The sequence below is a fragment of the Haliotis rufescens genome, unplaced genomic scaffold (genome assembly GCF_023055435.1).
Source record: "Haliotis rufescens isolate VD_foot unplaced genomic scaffold, xgHalRufe1.0.p SCAF_5, whole genome shotgun sequence".
Taxonomy (NCBI): Eukaryota; Metazoa; Mollusca; class Gastropoda; order Lepetellida; family Haliotidae; genus Haliotis; species Haliotis rufescens.
Window position 1 is genome coordinate 48,760,775 of NW_025964223.1, and position 25,301 is coordinate 48,786,075.

Consider the following 25,301-nt stretch of genomic DNA (forward strand, 5'->3'; position numbering starts at 1 on the left):
TTGGATGTAAACAGTGGTGTGTGTGGATGAGGAGGAATCTATATTGTGTGGACCTGACTAGTGCGCAACAGCCACTGCAAAGTTAGCCTGATTGTGCTGGGGAGCCTGGGAGACTGAGAGAAGTGCATCATGGGTTTGCTGGTTAGAAGCAGACATACAGCTGTCTGACCCAGACATCGGGCAGACGCTCTTCAAGTTGTGCTGGATTTACCCTCAATTTCATCCAAAATTGGAATGTTTTAACTTTTTTGAAGATTTGTGTTCCTGGATTTGATATTTGTGACTCTTTTTGGCTGATTTAGCACCAACATATAACATCATATACTGGACGTTGTTACCAAAGACCATGAGGTAGGTGGGATCATGCAAAAATGCTGAGCTGTACCTTTCAGGGAAAACTTATCAGAAGACAGATGTTGTTTTAGTCATCTGTGAAAGGTGAATGTAGATAAATGTAGTTGAATTTGTAACAAAGTGTTCTTGAAACAATATCTTCCAAAAAATGTGTTTGTTATTTGAATTATTTTACAAGAAATGTAATCTTAATTATTATATATAACCATTTTCTTACCTAAATGCTATTTATGCCTCTGCTAGCAAATTTCAAAAGAAAATAAAACTTTTTGAAAACTTTTTTCCAAGAATATATAATGTATATAAGTAAGAGGCCAAGAAAGATGTTGGCCCAATCCTGCCACCACTCCTTGGAGCACCTGTTGTGAGGAGGTGTCCCAGGCTGCAACAGGGATGAACAGAGGTGGAGGAAGGGAGGGAGGATGGAATGACGTAGGTGCTGGGACTCATTACAATTCTTATCGTGAACAATGACCAGTGTTCCCGTCTGACTCACTTTACACACAACTAACAGGGATTGAAAACAACTTCAGACTAATCTTATCAAACTGTGTTTGCTTTTACTTGTACCTGTCACAAGATACTTAGCATGGTCATCATTTTTGGAGATTTAGTAAAGCAATGAGGATGATTGTAATGATTGTCGAAGGAAGAAATTAAGGCTTTATTCTTTTCACAGTTCTTGTTTAGGAATGTTTGGCGATATTTTTGCAAGTTAACTTCAATTATGACCAAATCATTTGTTTTCCAAAATGACTTGAAAAATGTTGAAGAATGATAACAGTTTAATGAGAACTATTACATTTTGCAGAATATGAAATTTTAGAAGAAAATCAGCTAAGGTGAGAAGAACATAAATGATTTGATCATTTGAACAAAGTAGCAAAGGTTAATTTGTCCTCTACAAGATACTAGTTTCAGTACAAGTTGATGTTTTTTTGTTTTATATTCATTTGTATTTTAAGTTACCATATTCGACGTAATAAGCGCCCAGGGCGCTATCAAAATTAGAAATAGGGGGCTCTTATTAGAATATTATTTTGGTGGAAAAAAAGAGAGTTGAAAGATAAATTTCGTGGTTTATGGTGACAGCCTGAAATGTTTATGTACGACAGATATATTTTTTTCAGAATTTAATTGCCCATAATTAAAGGTGCATATAACACACGAGTGTGCATATGCGCGAATAAAAAAGTCTTGTGTACATTGATCAATCGGAAGGGGTGCTAATTAGGATTGTTTACTAGCCAATATATCAGCAAATATCGCCGTGGGCGCTTATTAGAGCGGGGTGCTTATTACGTCGAATACGGTAATTGTAATTTATTACTCTTCATTTCTCCGTGAACAACCACAAACGGTGGTTCAAGAGTACATGTTAAGATTACTTGCATGTACAAATACATTGTTCAGTAGCTATGGAGATCTTGTAAATGGTGATATAATATTAAAAGTGTTCAACTTTGAGGATGTTGACAGGGATTTAAGTTTGCTCACAGAAGTAGGGTTTATCCCAATCAATGCTTGCAGCTTGGTGTCTGGAAGTCTAGGAGCTATAATATGATAATACTAGGATGTCTCATACATTCATACATTAAATACCATGTATACTAGCAAAGAAAATGAACATATAATTTTTAAAACAATTAACTGTGATCGTTTGTAAACAACATGTAATCTATTTGGGCATCAGAAACAGCTGTGCTAACAAACATTTTTTCTGTGGTAACTGTAAGTGTAACATACCACATCAATATTTTATTTAGGCTCCCAAATAACAAAATTACAGCGATATAGGTCCTCAATGTTTTATGGCTATGAAAGAAAGATTCAGAAATTGAGGGTAATGTTACATTTTCCCTAAACCCAAAGCCAAAAAGTGATATATTTATACAATCAAAACATGGCATCAGGAATCTGAAACACACAACCTCAGTTACTTTTCTCCTAGCTTTTATGTGGAAAGTACTTAGCATCTTAATGCTGTAAATACCTTAAGAATGTGTTGCCAAGGAGTCCCACAAGAATAAACCTCTTGTTACTTAGAAATGTGTCACTTTACCAAGGCTTAGATAGAACCATGCTTGTAACATGTCTTAACAAACAGGGCTCTGAGGTAGCCAAGTAGTTAAACTGTTTGTTCCCATCACCAAAGAACCAGGTTTGACTCCCTTGGCAATATATGAAAAGACCATTATGGTATGGTGTTGCCATTCCTGGAATTTTGCTCAAAGCAGTCTAAAGACATAGTCACCTATTTTAATCAAACCTTCCAGTACTCAATATTAAGGTAGAACATTACTGGATGCCAATCAACTTGCACCAATTGCCATCAAAGTGATCCAGTTGCAAACTCTGATAGTCTGTGTGGACCCCCAAATGCAAATGGTCATTCTGCAAGGATCTTATATTTATTAATATAAAACCATATGTCCTTAAAACATGTTAGATGGTTAATGGTTAGAGACAGTTTAATGAGCTGTTCTTATGGTATATTTGATTTATATGGTATCATTGATGTGACCTCTAAGATCAGTTGGTCATTTGTTGTATGAATGCTTCACAAATCAATGAGGCAGGGGTTTGCTGTTGTCCTCTCAGTGAGTGTAAATAACCACAGGTTTAGTATGTTTATCACAAACACTGGTCCTCAAACCTCCTCATATTTATTTTCTATATGTGATTGTATGTTTGTATTCATCCACATCAGGGCCACGTTCCACAAAGCGATCTTAGCGCTAAGACGATATTAACTCCCATACTTTTACATAGACTTATGATGATCGTAGCACTATCGCTTTGTAGAACGGGGCCCAGGACTGGAACATGGATATTAGTGTCAATGAACACTAGATTCAAGATCAGGAGAATTGCAACTTTTATGTCATCAGTGACAGTCATTGTAATTTTTTTTAACCAGGTGAATTCGATGAGGATATCACTGTGTGTTTATGTTTTCAGTGCAGAGAAATTGATACTTTTCTTTTTGACTGAACATTTATAAATAACTTGCTGCATTCTGATGTTTTTCTTTGTCATCTCAAGTATTCTTTGAACCAAATTCCATGCTGTGATCAATAGTCAGAAAAAGATGAACACAAGTTGATAATTGACTTAATGCTGTTTGTATAAAATATTGTTATAAACAGACAGTTCACTGTTCTGAACAGAGAACGTACAAAGGAATTGGAGGCAGCTGTCAGACTGATTTTTGATGTACAGTAGAACATGGATATAACGAACTACAAGGGACTAGAGAAATCAGTTCGTAATATCCGTTGTTCGTTATATACGTTTTCGTTTGGAAATGTCCGCCATCTTGTGTAAAACAAAACACAATACACATAATTGCAGCATTGACTTGCATCAGCAGTGATCACTTCATAGCATTCAATTGATAACATTTCATAACATTCATTTAAGTTTAAAAGGTTGATCCATCACCGCTGATTGTGTTGATTCCCCGCGATTGTGTTGATTCATCGCTGATTGCGTTCAGCCAATTGTCAGTGACACTTGACACTGAGTGAGATTTCTTAGTTCACTATACACGTCACTAATTAGTGGCAGATAAGCTTGTCGGTGATCAGATATCAGTTCGCTGTATCGCTGTAGAGAGTTCATTAAATACATAAATTTTATATGATATTATATAGGAGATAAATCAGGGATTTTTTAACAGTTCGTTGTATCCGTTTGTTTGCTATATCCGTGGTCGTTATATCCGTGTTATACTGTCCCTGCATGGGTAATAAGAGAGATATCCTCAAACATGATGACAGTGTTCTATGGGCACACTTTTCTTGTGTGGATTTTCTCTTACTGTTTCATGCTACAATATTAGCCACTAATCTGAAGCCAAAGTCTAGTAAAATATCTTTTGGTCTGGTAAGCCTCATGTATGACAGTCTAAACATTAAGAGTACAGTCTTCTGAAATGATGACAATGGCCAAGTGAGTTCTACTAGACCCATAATGGTTGGACTGCTATTTTATGATACATATAATATTTACATCTGTAGTTCTCATAATTCCAAGTTTTTCTTAAACTCATGGAGCACACGTTCAGCTCAAGCCATTGTGTGTTGTGGACTCTTGATGAAATTTATGGCATGTTAACGAACCTAGCAGTTTTTGTATGAAACCTTGTAACATGCTAATGCTTGTTTCCACAACTTCAGTTTGTTAATCTCAAAAAGTAGGTCATATTTATTGACAGACATAATCATTTTGAACCTGTTAATCCATGGATATGGTGCCATTTGCCAAGAGGAGATTAGTTTGTCAGTAGACTAGGTGTCTTGTATACCGGGTATTGTTGATTTTATCTGAGTTGAGAAGTTTAACAAGGAATAGTTACATTAGTAGATGTAAGACAAAATGTATGTGTTGGACAGTAAGCTTGAATTGCTTTACAAGGGGATAGTATGTCAGTAAATTGGTCATGCATATGAAGACCGTTTTTTAATAATATTTTCAGAGTAAGGCATGTTAATATTTTATTTTTACTTGATTTTTGTTAAAAACAGATCAAATCAGATCAAGGGTAGCTGCTCATTGTGAACAATTTAACAATTTGAGTTCAGACCTTTGACATGTTGATCTTTTCAAGATCACGAGATGAACTTCATTCACTAGTTGTAGCTTGGTTTTCATGTTGGTATTTCCTCCTAATTGTGATTTTTGTTTTATATTTCTTTAAATAAAGTTATTTTGTTAGATAGGGTGATCACATTGCATTGGCATTAAAAGTGTGATCAATATATTGTGCCATTTGCTCTTGTGTGTACTAGTCAAGAGGGACAGTTCAGGTTGAAGGAAATATATTAGTTTCAAGAAAGGATTAAAAAAAATAGATTTAAGAAATGACATTAAATACCAATGACAGAATTCAGATCTGATTTTCTATTGAATGGAAGCCATATTGTGCATGCCATTGAAGTCATTTCTGGAATGTTTGTGCAGGCATTGATTTGTAATTTGAAATGCAGTAAGAACATAAACCTATATGGCATGACCATGCAAGATGTAATATGTGACCATGTAATGACCATTGAACTCTAAAATATCCCCTTGACAAACATTGTGAGGGTGTTTATTGATGTCATTGAAAACAGCTTTTCTAAACCCCTTGCAGTTTAAAAGCCACCTTAGCAATCATAGTCATATCTGGTTGTATATGTGAATTGTAAAAAGTGGATCATATGTCATAACACTTTTTGACATGACAGATAGAGAGCCTCCAACATGAAATGCAGATTTTGATTAAATTTGATTGAGTTGACTGGGTTGAATTCATTTCTAACGAAGATATCATAGCTAGGTGGCATGAGCATTGATAAAACTGGACTGATCATATTGAAAGGATCAGTACTTTTTTAAGGTCACATTGTTTAAGGTAACATATTGGAAAACCCATCTAAAATATATTTATTGAACTCATGTGATAAAGGATGCAAAAAAATCCTGGGAGGTTAATCCAGACAGAAATTTGAATCAGTGGCTATTGGTTTAGAATAATATTTGGACAGGTGATCACAAAGAAAGACCATGTCCAACTGTGACATGGCTGATTTTAACTGACCCATCTGTGTACAGATGCTCATGCTATCAGTCATCAGTGATGGTATTGTTCTAATAGTAATAGGATACACAGTGCTGAAACTGTTGGCTACTCACAACAAGAATCAGGCAAGACCTTTATCATTTTTATAGATGTGCCCAGTAGTAACTAAATTCTTACTGACATCTTTTTATTGGAATGATATGGATCAACTATTTCATTCTTACATCATATAACATTTTACTAATTATAGCCACAGAAAACAATGTTCGAGTTCAGTGATGATTAGAGGACACAAATGATTGCTCTTGCAAAAATTAAAATACATTTTGCATTGCTCAAAAACGGATAGGTTTTGTTAATGTCAGATAGCTTGTTCTTCCTTTCTTTAGTCAAATAATTTGGTAATATCCATCTTGATAATTGTATTTACAATTATTAATCAAGGTCAGCAATTGGAGCAGATGTGTCAATATTCTGTAAATAAGTTATTATTGTCATGTTAATATATTTGAACTGCAAGATAACAGAGCTCACCCTTTGTAAATGTTGGTGTTTTACCATCCCTGCTTCAGATATAGTTGATCTGAGGGAGAACTATGACCAATTTTCCTAAATGTGCTGAGACCAATCTCCTCTATTTGTACTGAATATCTACACATCTGAAGTTGAGATAGATCCAGTGATGGGAAGGTGCTAACTGGGGAGGCAACATGCTTTGAGCTTTGAATCACAAAAATAGGGAAAGATATAGAAACTGACCTTTTCATACTGGTATATTTTACTCAATATACAGGTAACCAAGAACCTGGCATCAGGTTTGATCGATTACACAAACATCTGTGTCAATCAGTCTGCATATTACTTGATTTACACAGTCTTTAAAGCACTTGTTGAAGTTGATGTTTAATTGTCAGCCATAATACAATTTGAATTGTGTCCTGAACACAATTTATGAATCCAGGAAAAAGAATGTAAGCCTGTGAGATGAATTGCATTTCTGTAAGTTGTGCAGTGAACTTTGAGAGTTATCCTTTGTAGCAATACCATCTCCATTGTCCTTACAAGTTTTCTATGTGATATACCTCTCTATTATGTATCGTCTGCAAGTACAAACACTGACTGACATGTAGCAGACATTTTCCTCGAGTTTCTGTGTCACTTGAAAGGTTCCTGTTAAAATGCCTGGACAACTCTTTGTGTGGGATGCCTGAAAAAAATCAGAACAGAAAACAAAATTCTATGATGCAGCTGTCTGTATGGGTGTTGTCTCCCAAAGTTTATTTCGACCTGAACACAGAGTGTTGGTTGAGATTGTGAAATCCTTTCTCAAACTTGACCTTGCATCAAGCCTGAGTATGGGCATGAGGCCTGCACAATGGTGGAGGAGCATGCCACATGCTTCACAGGGTTCTGATGCAGTTGTCGCGAACACAGAGTCAAGATCTCCATGCACCATGGACGTGATGCGATGAGTTGCGGCAAGGGTCATGTGATCGAAGGGATCTTCGTGTACCTGGCAGACGGTAGGAATTTCCAAATGTTTGAACTGCTGGTTTTGTGTTAAGCTCTCGTCCTGTTGAGTTTGTGGTTGTTCCAGCAGAGGGAGCCCTTGCCTGATGATAGGAAGACCTGTCTCAAGTGCAGTTCTCAAGACAAATATATACCCTTGGGATCTCGCTATTAAGAATCAGAGCACAACTTAGCGCAAACTTTGCTTTTCCAGCTTAGAAAGGATACTGATGATGATGAAATAAGGTGTTTACAGATTTTACACTTCACAGGATTAGGAAGAATCTCCATCTGTATTACAGATACTGGAGTATACTTTGCAGCTGGTAAGTGTTGTGCGAATTGAATGGTGGCCTAAGTTCGATAATCATGTGTCTTGACAGATGGTTCACAGACATGATGGTGTTTTCAGACACTAAGAATCTCAAACAAGCTCAACACAAGTATGCTGGACTATTGCCAATGTAAGATTACTTCTCATTAAAGACTGACACATCAAATGGATAACATGGTCACTCCCAGTCTATCACTTGTGTTCTAATTTTCAGTGATAAGATTGATTTCCGTTATATTCTTTTGCAGACTTCTTGATGATTATTTTATGTAGTTTTCTGACAATAGGGCATGTTATGTTTTCTTTGGAGAAGAAACAAGTAGGGCAAAAGGAATCTTACCTCAGATCAGCTTGACAAGTTAAGTTAACCGAGGTTTTTCTAGGGCAATTTTTCAAAATGAGAACATGATTGAAAATAGACCAAAAACTTCTTATGATCTTATATTTTGCTTGAATAAAAAATTGTGTTGGGCTTATAAAATAATTTATCATTCTTTATGTTTACAGGAATTATACCTGTAGATCCAAGGTAATCATGATAATGATAGAATCATTTTGCAATAGATGAAAGACAGTGAAAATATCCCTTTTCAAGTGATATATCATCTAATTTTACATGTTTAATATTTTCTTATACTTTGCCAAGGTCTACCGGTAGTTTTGAGTTTGTATACAATTACACTAACTTGCTTATTGTAATACTTTTGTGATACACTGATACTGAAAATTTAATGTATTTGGGACATAATGATAGAATATGTTTTATGAAGTGTAACAGATCTGATGTTTGCAAGTGGAACAAACATGAATAACTGATGACAGAGTGACAGATGTGACCAATAGCAGGTGACCTACACAGAGATGTGATGAGATCACTAGATAGCAGGGACTTAATAGTCTGCCAGGCTGTACCAGGCATTTATTAGATATTGCCTATGCTGCTTTACTCTGTTACTGTTTGGCATGGAGGCTAACCAGTGGGGATAGACTCTGATACCATGCTGGGATTCCAGCTCCAAAGGTGTGTTGTGTTTTGTGGTAATAGTATTGTTGTTGTGGTCTTAGCTAAGGGATGTGGAGTTATCCATCATATTCATTGTATTTAGAGTGTATTTGATATGTAGCATGTACAGGGAAAGACCAACAAGGTTTTGTTTCCAGGTTCTGCTCTCAGGAAATATTCCATTCATTGTTGAATGATGCAGTGAATTGTAATGAATAATGTTGGAGCAGATTCATGTATCAATTGCCTCATGATAGAATGCTATGACTGTTTTGTATGCATGGTGTATTTATTATACAGTGTCTCTTGCCAGCCTTGCTGTCATGATTAAGTGTCAATATAAATATACACAAGATGTCAATGAGTACAGTTATGTATTACTTGAATGATGGTGGTCCTGATGTGAGCATTTTCTGCATTGAGCTGCATGCATGCAGAATGTATGAGTTGTGGGAATGATATAGTTTCTATGCAAGCATATCATATGTTAGTTGGATCACTTTACAGGCCTAATGACACCATCCCCATTCAAATACCAATATTGCTACATTAAGGACATCAGTACTTGCAAAAAGGATTTGGAAAACTAAACAAGGTGGAAGTGATAATTGAAAAAACAAAGTCTCATTAGTCATTTGAAACATTGTTGGCACCAGGTGGTCATGAAACTGGTGAGTGATTCCAGCAGGGCTGGATACATGCTAAGTGCAGGAGGTTCGAGGTCACTATACAGGTGGCCCTAGAAACATTCTGGGTAGTTTTCTCTTACTTAAGATCTATACAGTGTCCTCATCATAACCCTAAACCCTAAAGTTAAAAGTTTGTAATTGAGGGGTGGTGGGCCCTTGATTCATGTACTATGGGAGGAGACCTCACGGACACCAGGACCTCCCTAATTTCAAACTCTGTTTATGACTATGATATAATCAGTGGTGTAGAAAATGCAACATGGTGTACATTGTTACCAGCTATTGCTAATAATTTGGTACCATGGAAATTGAAGGGAAGATGGTCAGACAGTGTCAGCTTCCAGTGATTGAAAGGTCATGACCAGGTTAATAGTGATGAATAACACAGTATCTCAATGATGTCTGTAATAACTTGTGACAGTTATTAGAACTGGTCGACTTTCATTTTTCGAATATGCTATTTCATATGTAGTGACAAATGAAGAGTATATGCAGCTACTAAGTGCTTTAACTCTTAATGTTGCCACTGGTGCAAGGCCTGGCATTATTTGCAATTTTGAGTGGTAGGCTATTATTCATTTAATGTCACATTTGATAATATTTTAACACTAAAAAAAGATACACCTAAAACTATCTTGTGTGAGTTTTGATGTTCAAAACTTTCTGCTGGATCACTGAACACATAATAGGTGAGTAACTTGGTTTCCAAACATACATCTTACTAAACAAGACAAATAAATGATACCTGTAAGATCAGTAAGTCATGTTTTGCTTCCTATTTAGTCTTGAAATTTAATTATTACAAAAGTTAATACCTTTTATAGCCTTTAATATGTTGCACTTAGTATAACATTCATAAACTACTAGCATAAAAGATATGAGAGTTTCCAGAAGTATACCTTTAAGAAAAATAGGTACATTGCTGCAGATGAAGCATACATGTTACAAACTGGCACTGTATATTTATAATTATATATTAATTAATTGATTACACATGTAACATGGATACAAATAACAGTGACCCAAAACGGTAACAAGTTATATTGTTCAATATAGACAATTTAATATATATTCTCATAATGCATTTGTGTAATAAGGATACCACATGATCTATGGCATTGCTGATGTATTGCAAAGACCACTGTTGACTTAAAACAGACATCATTGTTTGGGGAATGTTAAATGATGTCATGATAGATATGAAGTCACGGTGCATCTTTGTTGACATGATGTTGATCAAGCTTGTGGACACGGTTTTCAATATAAAAGATGTAACTTTTTCACCACAGCTACATTTCATTAGTGTTGATTTTTCTACACTCACAGCAACCAGCTAGTTTTACAACTCTTCTGTCAGATTTGTATATCTCCCTCACTGACATTTGTTTTGCAAAATTATTATTATGAGACATTCTAATGTAATAATCACTTTACATGTCCTGTGCTTGTGCTGTGTGATAAAAGGAAACATCAATGGTTAAATCATGGTTAAATCATCTAAAAACATTATATACTGTTTATTAACCTTCCAAGAGAAATTGTTAAAGTGGTGAGTGATTACCATATATGCCTGTATAGTAAAGTGAATTTGATCTGGCCGTTTAGAGCACCTAGTGCAATAGAATGTACTCTAACCCCCTTCTTTTTCAAATTGGAAAGTTAGATGAAGTATTTGGATTTTTGAAATACATATCTTAAAAGTTATATGCTTTGAATGAAGACAAACAGATGTCCTTAATAATATTAATCTAATGCTAAGCTGGCCATATTGACTGGTGATATTGTAGGAAAGGGGGTTTGATTCTAGTCCAGGTTTGTGAGATGCATGTATCTATGAAAAACATGACAATGTCATTTCAAATTACTGGTTGATTTCTCCTTTATCCATCATCATTTGCCCCTTCTTTGTTTCTGATGACATACTGGAAAGGATAATATTTGATTTAGATACTTATCATTGCTGAGTTTATGTGTCATAAATTGTATTTAACACAAGGTTTCACAGTATAGTTTGAAGATTATGAATAAATGGTTGTTGTCAATATGGCTAGACTTACTGTGTCAAAATCTTTTTACAAATCCATACAATTTGACCAGATAGAATAAGATGAGATGAGATGAACAGAGCTAGCTAGGGTAGTGAACATCATTGATGACAAATTACGTTTGACACTGAATGATCATGACACCTGCCCAGAAACATCTTAGTGACAGGGCACTTGATGGGGATAAGACCATCTCATTTTGTGGCTGCCAAGGTGACAGACTGATGGATCATACATTCATAGGTAACTAGATCATTTCAGTTGTAACATTGCTAACATTTTTATTGATAAAGTGATTTTGAGTGTTAGAGAATGAGACGTCATATTGAAAACTCTGCCCACCAGTCCAGATGATCATATGGTCAGGTGATTTGTCAAGACCGATTCATTTGTGTCATGTTTGGAATTGACTCACTGTTGTTCTTGTTAATTAGGGTATGCAGTTATTGCCTCTGACCCTACTAGATTGATATACATGTATATTGCTGCAGATGAAGAACATAGTTCTCAGGGAACCTAAGATGACAAGGTGGTGTTTGTCCTGAGAAGAACAAGCCTGTTATATCTTTTGGCATGTTGTTCTTTTGAAGATTCACTTTTCACAATTTAAAATATATAAGACTTATTATTAATTGTTAATGTTGATTAAGTTTATGTCGATATGAAATAGTTTATGTCAGATTACCCGGGTACATGGAGGTATTTTTTAATGGGCATTGAACAATTGATATGGCATTGTATGGAGAGATGTGTGTTGCAGTCTACTTTACATTGGCTTGTAATCAATCATTTAATATCTTTTTAGTCGGCATGGCTGACAATGGTAACATTGAATATTATGTAACTTAATTACTCCTTCAACCTGGATTGTGACCCCTCATGCATGTCACTGATATCTTTATGGCAATTAGTTGCAGTAATTACCAGCATGGTTATATGTCATTGTCACAGAGACATGTCCTCGTCACAATGCTAATGATGACACATGAAGACACTGTGCAAGTTTAATGCTACTGCTGTGAAGATGCACAGAGATGCATTTGCAACATGTGGGCACAACAATCCCAATATTTTACACATGCAATGTTCCACCTGTGATAAAATGTACAACTTTATGGATAACAACTTCTGGTATATGTCTGCATATATAGTGACATTTCAGCAACCCATGCTTGCTGTAAAAGGTGACTATGCTTGTCGTTAGAGGTGACTGACGGTATCGGGTGGTCAAGCGCACTTACTTGTTTGATGCATGTCATTGTGTCCCAATTGCGTAGATCGATGCTTATGATGCCAATCACTGGATAATCTGGTCCAGACTCTATTATCTACAGATCGCCATCATAAAGCTGGAAGATCGCTGAGTGCGGTGCTAAATAACAAACAAACACACACACAAAAATAACGTGCAATGTTCACATACTGCTGATACTGTTTAGCATGGGTAGTAAACGACAGCATTATGTTACACTATGATATAGATAAATTATGTTATGTTCTGTAGGAAATATTCACAGCAAGCATTGTTGATTTCGTCTTTTAGATATGATATCTAAACACGTAGTAAAATAAACCATTGACGCCTTATATCATGTATATATTTTCAGGTTTTTGAGATTTTGATATGATTGAGCAGAGAAGAGAACTAATTTCTATTATGTTTTTTTCTTTTCATGTTAAGATATCTTTTGTGGATAACTTAAGAAACTATATTTGACTTAATCCTGTTGAAGCAATCACATGTGTTCACATTACAAGCATGATGGAGCATGTAGGTGATGTTAACTGACACATGGCATGTGAAGTGGATTACCATGCTGGTACACTGACACTATAGGCCTTTCTTGTGCTCTACTTTGATGCTGCATCACAGCTACATCACAGCCATCAGTCAGATAGTGCTGACCCAGTTCATTCAGGTGTTCAATCTCCTGACCCCTTACATCAACCATAACCATGTAAGGCATACTTTCTGAACTGTCTGCACAGAAGCAGTGTTGAAAGTTTAGTGGGCTCCTGGGATCCTGGAGGTGTGATCCTGTATATTATTTGAGGTACATACTAACTATCTAACTTCTTTCAATAGGGTTATGACAAGGACCATTGACTTTCACGCTTAATTTTATACGCTGTATTTGATTTATGAATGTTTGAAAGAGTCTTAGGTTAGAACTTGTTTTTTCAATCGAATATAGGTTTTTGAAAGTACACAATCACACAGCTTTGGCCACTTTGGCCCTTTTGGTAATCTTTCTAGCTGTTGTTGTTCCAGAGTTTACCATCTATGCAATAACAGTCAGTAATAGGGCTGGCTATTGATACAGATCATAGAGATCGATAATCATCAAATAAATATCCATCAATTATCGATAAATATCAGAGAAGTAACTTTGAACAGATATGCAAAAAAGTCCGAAAGAAATCACCATGCTTCATGCCACTGGTGAGTGGTGACACATTTATGCAGGTATTACTGTTGACAGTTAAGTTGTAGAACGAAACAGCTTCTTTTCATTTTTGGCAATTGACATGATTGACAATAACAAGTCTGTTTGGGTAAATTTAGACTTTATTTCATCACAATTGTTCATGTAAGATATTATTGATGACACAATTTTCATATCAATAATCGGTGATATTCCTTTAGGATAATTACAATTATCGATCTTTTTAGCCAGCCCTAGTCAGTGATACTCTCATCTGTTTCAATGTAGGATAGCTTTAGAAATATATCTAAAACTCATAAACATGTCACTTTATTATTATTCAATATATGTTTCATGTTTATGAGAAATATTTAATCAATGTGTAACAAGGGTCCTGTATGCTGTGCACTATCATGATTGTTGTGATCAGTAGTGCAACAGACAATGGTACTTGTGACATCATTGATTTGGACATGTGATTTGATAAAACCTTTATCACAACATGGGTTTTACCCACTAAATATTCTACTTCTAACAATAGGGTGGTTATGACAAGGACCTTGTCATAACCACCCTTCACTTTCACGTTTAATGTCGAATGCTAAGAAGTTAGCAGTTTGACGTTTAGGTTTATGTGACAACACACCCCATGAGGGTCATCTTCACTTTGTTTTATTTTTTTATGTACAGTATATTATGGTTATGACGAACATGTTTATAAAGAACTGACGGGAATTATGAACATATTTTTTGGTCCCAATCATTTGTTATATTTGTGCTGTAGACATGCTTATAACAAACTAAAATTAGTGGTCCCTTTAAGTTCATTATAACCATGGTTTACTGTATTGGATCCAATATAACTTTATGCCACTGCATGGTCTGTTCAGTGTAACATGATCAGAGTGGCCCCTTTTGATCTCCAGCTAGAAAATTGGCAATTCTTGTGTCTGGGATTATATCAGACTTTTTAAAATAAGAATTGCAGTTAAAATGATAAAGAAACAATTGCAGTTTAGAAGACAAATAATTATGTTGATCTGCCATTACTTTCAATCAGGAACAAGTGGCGTCTCTGCTCTTTGCATTAGTTTGTGGTGCAGGATATGCTCACCTTTTTTGAACACCTGGTATCATCATCACCTATATCATCGTGATTTACTAACATATGCTCATAATGCAGTTGTAATTGTACAATGGACTTTTCTTACAATAATGGAAATGTTTGTTGTCGCTTTTATTTATTGGTTGATTTCAACAGATATTTATATTATCAAGATATATGTGTTTCTTATTTATCATTTGTGTTGGACATTGACTTGAAGAGGTTTTTTGTTCTCAGATGAGTATATTCGGTTCCCCCACTACATATGTATATACATTTACTGATGAGTTCAGTGTTGCTGTGACAACAACAGAAAAAAAAGCATCATCAGATACTATTCCTAAGGTAGTTATTTACTATTACGTCAGAGGAGATGCGTGGTAATATGAAAACTTGTCTACATGTTACATAATGTGTGAAAAAAGTTGTTCACAATGAATACTTTGCCATGTAATTACTTCATGTAGGTAGCCTAATTGATGAAGGGTGTCAATGTTCAGGGGCACGAATCGATGGGCTACAGTTGGTCAACTCTAAATTGATTTTTGAAACATAAATAAATAATGACATTTTGTCTCAATGACCCTCAAAATAATTATCTGTTGAATAATTGATTACTTTTTTTTATCAATATATTTACCAGTACTCAGGTTGAATTTCCACTCAGTACCGTTTGTGTTTAAAATAAATATTTGTATCTAAACCTCTTATCCATGAATTTTGAAATAGTTTATGAAGTTTTGTGTCTGCAGATACATGTTAGACCTTTCATGTCTACTGTGTAAATATTATCACAAGTGATTTCTCTAGTGCAGAGATTTATTGATATTTGAGATCTTTCAGCAGACTTTATCAGTAAAGGCTGGTGTTTGATCACCCTGCTATCTGTGTGTGATAATAAATGATTGTGAGTTGAGGGCCATTTGGCAGAGGATATGTTCTGACAGATTACTGGCCACACTTTGCTCTCTACCTCAAGCTACAACCATTTTGATTCACATCAGGGAGGAAGAAACTTCAGATTTTACAGGTGTGTGTTAAGCATGTTTGGTAATCCCAATTAAGTTAAGTATATAGATAAGCGTTTGAGAGTTTGTCACAGTATATTGCGTACCTACATGGTGTGTTTATCGTGGATGTACATTAGGGTAGTCTGCTGGTTAAGGTGTCCCCTTGTCATACTGGGGATTTAGGTTTATAGGTTTGATGGCTATTGCATAGTATCCACCATGAAGATATCACTGCTCAACCAATACCTTGTTCACAAATTGAATTCATTTCAGATCTTTTTTGACATTTTCCCATCTTTTTCGTTTTCTTTAATTGTTTGTAAAACACTGAATGTATTGAGGTAAGCTTTATACAAGATGAAATGATGTACCTAATGAATGTTGCCATCCTAGAGTGAGTAAAACCGGTGAAGATCTGGGTAAGAATAGGTCTTCAGCAACCCATGCTTGTCGTAAGAGGTGACTAATGGGATCGGGTGGTCAGGTTTGCTGACTTGGTTGATGCATGTCATCGTACCCAAATTGTGTACATTGATACTCATGATGGCAATCACTGGATTGTCTGGTGCAGACTTGATTATTTACAGACCACCGTCACATAGCTGGAATATTGCTGAGTGCGGCGTAAAACAACATGAAACTGAAACATGAAACAGTCGACACTGAAACAGGTTTACTCTGCATTTAAATGAATTATCTTCACCTAGACCTTTACTTGATTGAAACATTTGGCTATCAAACAAAGATAACAAACCAAGACACTATTAACACATGAAATGAACAGCCACTTCCTTCTGACAGTTCTTAGCAAGTTCAAGAACAAAAATATGGTGGGAATATAGTAACTGTCATGCATGAATATAGGTAATTGTCCCCCGCCGCGCGAAAGCGCGAAGCGGGGGATATAGTATTCACGACCGTCCGTACGTACGTCCGTACGTCCCACCTGTTTGTTGCCACGATATCTCAAGAACTAATCGCAGGATTGTCTTCATGTTTGGAACTATGGTGTATATACAGACTCCGCAGACACCAGTCGGTTTTGGTGACCTTGACCCCATTTTCAAGGTCACAGCAGGCAAATCTGCTTTTGGAGTTGGAAAACGGTGTTGCCGCGATATCTCAAGAACTAAACACTGGATTGTCTTCATATTTGGAACTATGGTGTATATACAGACTCCGCAGACACCAGTCGGTTTTGGTGAGCTTGACCCCATTTTCAAGGTCACAGCAGGTAAATCTGCTTTTGGAGTTGGAAAACGGTGTTGCCGCGATATCTCAAGAACTAATCGCAGGATTGTCTTAATATTTGGCACTATGGTGTATATACAGACACCGCAGACACCAGTCGGTTTTGGTGACCTTGACCCTATGTTCAAGGTCACAGCAGGCAAATCTGCTTTTGGAGTTTGAAAACGGTGTTGCCGCGATATCTCAAGAACTAATCGCTGGATTGTCTTCATATTTGGTATTTTGGTGTATATACAGGCGGGGGACATTTCGTCACTTCTGTGACAAATACTTGTTCATAATTCATTTAAATGGAGAGTAAACCTGTTTCTGTGTCAACTGTTTCATGTTTTTAAACGCTGCACTCAGCAATATTCCAGCTATATGACGGCTGTCTGTCAATAATCGAGTCTGGTCTAGACAATCCAGTGACTGACATCATGAGCATCGATCCATGCAATTGGGATTCAATGACATGCATCAGCCAAGTCAGCGAGCCTGACCACCCTAGCTGTGTGAACTTGGTTATGGAGGTTGTCATTGCATCCATGTGATGTGGATAAACTCTATCGACTGTTTGTTGTATGTTTTGCAGGCTGCAATGATATCACTTTGATGTACATGGCTAAAACTGCATTCACACATTCATTAAGAATGTGTTGTTGTTGAATGAATGCTCTGTCAGTGATTGTAGCAATGTCTGTAAGTACTGGTAGGTCATGTGAGTCATGGTATGAAAGATACAGCATGAGGTCAGATATGTTGAGTGTGTTGCTTATCTTACTATTTTGTCAAATGGTATCAAGTCAGAAAGTAACGTCACTTGACAGCTGATGATTTACATGTCTGTTTGCTTTATGATGCAAAGGTTAATTTTACAAAATATGGCAGGCCTTGAATGTAATTTTCTTCTGGCTTACAGTTTGGTTATAAATATCAAAATGTCTTTCTGGTAAATACTTAGAAAAATGTAAAAATGTCATTGTTTATTATATTGCCATATAAAATCAGTGATTCTTGAAAAGCTGAGAAATGGTTGATTCATTGTTAAGCAATATCCATTTGCTCACTCGTGACTTATCTGTGCTGAAGGTAAATTAGGGCTGGAAGTGAAGAAGGTAGATTTACATTCTTAGAATTCGCTCAGCATATTTATTACTTAATTTCTGGGCTGAAGTGAAGTAGATTACAACTTTGAATTAATTCTCTGAGATGATTCATCTGTAATTTTTGTCAATAGATTGGCATCTCATTCATCAACTGCTACCTTTGTGTGTTGAAGCACTCTTAGTGAATTATTGATTTCAAAGTGCAATTGTGGTGGAAGTTTATTGTACATAATCAATGTGATTACCATGAAAATGTTGACTGATGATATGAATGATATACTCCCCTGAAATATTTCATTATGTATTATCAATTAAGTAATGCAAGATGAGAATATCAATCGGTTGCAATACTGGAGCCATATTAATAAAGTGCTGTTAGGTGGGTATGGTTGGAGATTTATTAGATAATGTAGACAAGAATGTACATGAATGATTGATGTCTGTAGATGGGTCAGTGACACAGCTGGACAACAGGATGACGGTGTGGTCATTGTGGGCTCTTCAGACTCCCATCTCCACACACTGTTTGCTTGCTAAGGCCAGCCTTCCATTCCTAGTTGTGTGCAGCTACTGAGAAGAAGGATTACGTGTAGGTACGGAGGACTTAGTTGACCACAGAGGGTGTGTTGTGCTGAGAGTTGTCGGTGTTGATGCTGTGTCTAGCACCCTGTGTGTAGACGTTGCTGGAGAAAAGTGCTGATACGTAGTACCATACATTGGATGTAGGAGTTGTGTTGGGAAGTGGATTGTATGGTGGTAACTGTGGTGAGGAAGGTTTGTGTATTGAGACATCTTCTTGTGTGTTTGTGAAGTCGTTGGCCTGGATATCTTGTCAAGTTCACACGGTGAAGTGATGGCAGCTGTTTGAATGGTCAAGTTCAAATTATCCAGCTCTAGAGCAAGATGAGAAACTAATCTGCTGTGTTTCAAGTTCAAGTTTTATTTATAGTGAACATGGTTCGTATGTTATTTTTGTATTTTCTGGAACACTTAAAATGCTGAACAGAGTGCTCACATGAGGGGTTTGTCCTCCTTCTGTGTTGCCAGAATGTCAAAACTGCACCCATAACATGCTCTATGCCATAATTATTTAGCTGGAATAAGAAGTTGCAGTTCCAATTTTCTGATATGTGATCTGTTTTGTAATGCATGATTTCACTTCGTGCACAAGTTGTCTTGTAAATTCAGAGCAGTTTTATGGTATGGTATACAGTTATATACTTACAGTCTTATATGACAAGATGTTTTCTAAAATTCAAGGGGGGCCCCAGTCTTCTATTGTGACACAGTTTGCTATGCAGAGTTGCATCCCTTGAGCAATAGGTTTGAATCCCAATTCATCCCCATTATGTTTCTAGGTTTGTCAGCACCATACCCGTGATCGTGGGTTTCACCAAAGTAATAAAGGTCTGAGATCTGCATCACTTCAGGTTTTCCTCCCACATTAAGCTGGCACGCCATGATATAACTGGAATACTGTTCAAAGTGGTGTTAAACCTAACTCACTCACACACTCTGAAAGTCAAGTTTTTTGGCAGTATGTTCACATGGCATATAATTCTTGTGACTTACATAAAGAAAGATCGATTGGGAACAACGAGTGAAGCCTATTGGTGTGTCCATCAACACCCCTCCCCAAGCTGGGATATGGCTTGCTGAAACATTGAAAAAGTATGTGGCATAAAACCATACCCATATATTCACTCATTTTTTTTTTTAAATATGATTTATCATCACATTCAAGGTTATTGCACTATTAGCTAGCCAACTGATATACCATATCTCAGTTTAACATGTTCACCCCACTCAGCCTCAATTTAGTGACTGCCAGCCAACCCATCCTTGTTTCATTCCAGGCAAGGTAACAACAAGTACAAACTTTAAATGTCTTTTGGTGTGATGCAGCCAGGGGATTGAATCAATGGCCTTCTGCTGTATAGGCAGATGCTCATTATGTGTGGCAATTATTGAATACATTTAGAAAACACATGGAGCTCCTTTGAAATGCTATCTCTTTTGAATTGGAACTATTTACCAAACGATTTAATCTACATGTCTGCTCAGGAGGACAAGTATGGATTTACTTTGTGACATATCATGTGTTATGCCTACTCTTCCTGCAATTGTCAGGATAATTAGCAACTCTTTAGTTTGTCTGTGTATCTACTTCAGGATATAATCCCCCATCAATACATTGATCCTTGTAGTCAGCAGCTGATGGATCTGTGTTGATACAGGTCATAGAGGTGTCAATTTATGAGACAAGTTCCTCCAAACTGGTCACAGAAGGGTATATGATCATATGTACATGTGGTTTAAAATTAAGAGCAAGTTTTGCAAATATCTTTGTTTCATGCTTATACTTAATAGGCAGTATATAAAGTTTGACTTGTCAATTATGGTCTTTCGATTAATGCTGTATTTTAAATTTAACATTTTTAGGAAGGTTTTTGTTTCGTAAAAATAGTTTGATAGAATTCTTGCATATTATGTTTTAATGTTGAGCTTCTAGCATTGCATCCAGTGCTACAAGTGCATTCATGAAGTACAAGTATTGATTTCATGTTTGACATGATTAAGAAAAAACCTTTTTTAGAAAATCACAACCTAAGATGGGTGTTAGTTTATGTAAAGATCTGAATTAGGTAGGTACAAATTGTATCATGTGTACAGATGATTTAGTGTTCAGGTCATGTCAGATATACAGTTTGGGCAGTGTATAATGTGTGTTATAACATATTGTTTTTGGACTTTCCAAACATACAAGAGTGTTTGAACAAACACTGTGAAAAATATCCAGTGTGTGTCAATTATTCAGAGGCATTCTCCCTGACCTGACATAAAGAGAAAAGATAGGCCTATTTGGACGCTTGCCATGTACAGGGAGTCAGTTCAAACTCCACACTGATATTTGTTACATGTTTATTTGAGACGAACAGTTATTTATGCAACTTCTGTGACCTAAAGAGAAATGTGAACATGTTTTAAGATAGCATAGAAATTCTTACGCCAGAGTCTATTGAAAATTTGGTTGCCTATGCTATTAAGCTGTTAGAAAATGTGTGGATTGAATGCATATGCATTTCCTGCCTCAAACTCTGTAACATGTCCTTATCAAGGTGTTATAGCTGTTGTATGGCTATACCACTGTGGTACTGTCACTATGACTCCTAACGCTGTTGTCTTCTTTGTATTTCCTTTGCCAAGAAGAAGAGGTGAACAACTAACACCTGAAGTGTAATACTGTGTTCCGAGAGGTCACTGATTATAATACCTTGGTAATTAAATATTACAGCTATGATTGCATGGATTTTGAGCACATTGTTGGTAGGTAGACTTTTTTCATAACATGTATTAGTTTAAACAAAACCCCACAGAACTACAGGACAACTTTTGTATGTAACTTGTATTTGATGAGGCTAAGGAGAGTGATAGCATTGGCTTGATAACGTAGACACACTCAGGTAATTGGAACCCAACTTTTCCTCTATCCTAAGGCTAGTCGAGACATTGCGATAATGTTTGTTGACGCCTCTCATGCTACACAGCTAGCCATGGGTGACCAAGCCTTAATTAATTAATCATGCTTATGTTATCTGCTCTAAGGCGCACATTATTGACCCTTTGATATCGGATTATGTCGGAAACACTGTGGTTTGTTGGAGTTTTGTAGTTCCGGACTCAATCCCTGAGATGGATATTTCAGCTAGTCAGAGTGAGGTCAGTATGATTTGATTTATCCAAGGTGAATTCAAGGTAGGGTAATAGAAACATGTGTTTAAGGAATCTATTGTTGTTATCACATGATCATCAACACTTATCTTAGTAGCTTGATTCTCAAAAGAGGAGTGATTTTTGCAAACATTTATAGTTTGTTTTGCTAAGGAAAGGATTTGTGGTAAATAATCTCAATCCATCAGAACATGTTATTGGAAATATTTACATATCTTATCTTACACCATGTATTTAGGAATGTTAATGTTTCTAATTAGCTCTCATCAGTCAGAAGGAGTATGTGTGCTTAAATGACATAATTCATAGAAATCTGGCATCATAGCATTTCAGATATTTGCTAAGGATAAGAGACATTATTTTTTATTGTATTTCATGACACAAAGTGTGAAGTTCTATTTCCTCTCAACCAGGAATTTCTATCATTCACCATAAATGAATGGTTAAACAAATTGATTTATCTTCTTTTATTCACATTCATGGCAACACTTTTCCTCATAAGCAGGACAGCTGCAAGCCAAGAATAATACATCTATTATTATTTTCTGTGTTTATGTTTAACAGCCATCAGCTTCAATATAAATCGCCTTTCATAATGCTATTTCTGTCAGTGAATTCCTTATTTGAACACACCCAGTATTGATGAATCAGCTTTAATACTACAACTTTATGCTACATTAATGCATACACAAGCTCACTGGAAATATGGTAAAGTAGTAGACAACAAGATAAGCCTTTGGTAGGCGAACAGGTTTACATGTGCATCTTCATCAGGGTTGATGTTGAGGAGTCATTTTTAGACCCAGGGATGTCGGGCAACAGGCACATACTTTCTTATGCAAACTGTGTGGGTGGTGGGTGCTGCTGGTGGGGTGGGGCATGCTTGCCTTCTTCGTGAACACATTGTGTCATCACTGATTTTCAGTGATCCATTCATATAATTTTGACCACTGAGGTGTTGCCTTTTACGTCCAATGGAATCTGTTTTGTCGGATGATGAAGACTGGTTATTCTTTGGCATGTTTTATATGACATTTGCATAACTCATGATTGATGTATCTATATGCATACAGGTCCCTAAATAATGTACCATTTTGGTACTGTAAACCAAAGTCCGGGCTAGTGGCCATGTTTTCACTAGTCCGATTGTCTTCTTGGGTCAAAATGTTTTGCCACAGACTGTAACGGCAGTAATAGTTTTCACTGATAAGGTGACATGAAGATATCATGAGTGTATCATGTATACAGAAGACATACTAGTTTGACAAAGGTTGTATTAGTATACTAGTAGCTATACTAGTCTGATGAAATATTTACTATGTTGAGTATCTACTAGTATACTAATCTGAAGTATTGATGATGTCTCTATAAGTATTCTAGTCTGATGAGGGCGTTACTTAGTTTCATGATACTCTTTGGTATCCTTGTTTGATTAAGTAGTACGATAGTTGGATGCAGTATTAACTAGTCTCTACTAATCTGATGTGTATATTTTCTCAGACTTGCAGACCTTATTTGCCTCAATGTTTAACCCTGTACATAGAGATAGTGTTGGGCAGCAGACTCATTCAATGCATAGCTGGCTAGGCACAGCAGCATGTTTACCGTAGTGGGACGACTAGACTGTGGCAAACTACAGTTGGACAACAACATTGCCAAGGCAGGTACTTTACTGGCAGGTCTCTATCAATCAATTGTTCCCTGGATTGGGCAGGTGCCCTAGGCTGTAATCACCTCATCATTAATTAATTAGCCTTTGTAAGGGATGTGATGGTTTGCTGTCGCAAACTTTGATCATGATGGTGGATTTACTGCTGTTTGGTCCACAAATGTCTGAATGTTTGGATATAACTGTTTCAAGGTATGTTACTTTTGTTTTGTAGTTTGTTATGGTATCTGCTCACAGATGTTGTGCCAACAGTTCGGATATACTGTTTCAGTGTATCAACTTTTCATGCTTAGTTTTTGCTGTTTATTTAGCATTTGATGAATATTGGGCTGACTGTTTGATATTTCAAGTTCAGATGGGTTAAGGACCTAGGCTTCAGTTCATGATGTATTTATTGTTACTACCTTTTGCCTAAACCCCCCCAAAACCTATGTTTTTTTTTATTTAACATAACTAAGAGGTTATATGATTTATGAAAAGGGGTCTATGTTTATGAGGAAAGGTAACCTGTAATTGTAATTTGAGTTTGATTATGCTGCAGTGATGTAAAGTGTTTTCCTTATTAAAAGTAGGTCACAACTCAGGTGATAACATGTCATAAATTTATTTGCCATGAATTATCATGATACATGTAATGCCACTATGAATTATTAATCATTGAAAAATTAGCTTAATTATGTGGTAACACTAACCTTTTCAATGACAAATGTGTGTCATTTAATCTTAAAATGTCCTATTCCTATTAATAAAAAATGTCTTGTTTTAATCTTAATCTGCTATAGTGCACTGACGTGAGTTAAATGACCCCATGTGACCTTGACATGAGTTCATTTTTGTGCAGTCAATCAGTTAACGTTATCAAGGGGTATTATATACATGTACTACACACAGGCTGTGTTCAGTTTCATGTTGTGTGTTGTGTGGGCTCTAACCTGTGGGTTACACTGTTTAGAAAATCAATTAAATTGGTGCCTCCACCTCTGTGGGTTACACCATGTACAAAATCAGTGTAAAATACCAACCTGTGGGTTACACCATGTACAAAATCAGTGTAAAATAATGGTGTCTTCACCTCTATATCTGTTGTTTACATCATGTTCAAATAAGTGTCAAATACTCAGCTCTCTGTTACATTGTGTACAATATAAGAGTAAAATACTCACCTTTGTAGGTTACACCATGTACAAAATCAGTTTAAATACTCACCACTGTGAGTTACACCATGTACAAAATCAGTGTAAAATACTCACCCTTGTGTGTTACACAGTGTACCAAATAAGTGTAAAATACTCACATCTGTGAGTAAAACTGTGTACAAAATCAGTAAAATAAATGTGTCTTGCCTCTGTGGGTTACACCGTGTACAAAATCATTGTAAAATTCTGAACTCTGTGGGTTACACCATGTTTACAAAATCTTTGTAAAGTACTCACCTTTGTGGGCTACACCGTGTACAAAATCAGTGAAAAATACTCACATCTGTATGTTACACTGTATACAATATTAGGATTTTATCCAAA

At 36.2% G+C, this 25,301-nt stretch overlaps 1 protein-coding gene across 9 annotated transcripts in view; it reads left to right on the forward strand.

The window, feature by feature from the left end:
• The window catches only part of LOC124137107 (SH3 and multiple ankyrin repeat domains protein 3-like), a 136,597-nt gene that overhangs the window by 17,796 nt on the left and 93,500 nt on the right, over nucleotides 1-25,301 (forward strand). For 2 of the 9 annotated variants that reach the window (XM_048384499.1, XM_048384500.1), the window contains exon 1: nucleotides 15,956-16,061. The exons of 3 other annotated variants lie outside the window; for them this stretch is intronic. The gene's annotated coding sequence lies outside the window, so the exon portion shown is untranslated. Of the gene's footprint in view, nucleotides 1-100; nucleotides 352-8,680; nucleotides 8,785-15,955; nucleotides 16,062-21,874; nucleotides 22,101-23,859; nucleotides 23,974-25,301 lie in introns of those variants that run through there. 4 more of the 9 variants (XM_046503271.2, XM_046503272.2, XM_046503274.2 and 1 more) reach the window with 4 other exon arrangements.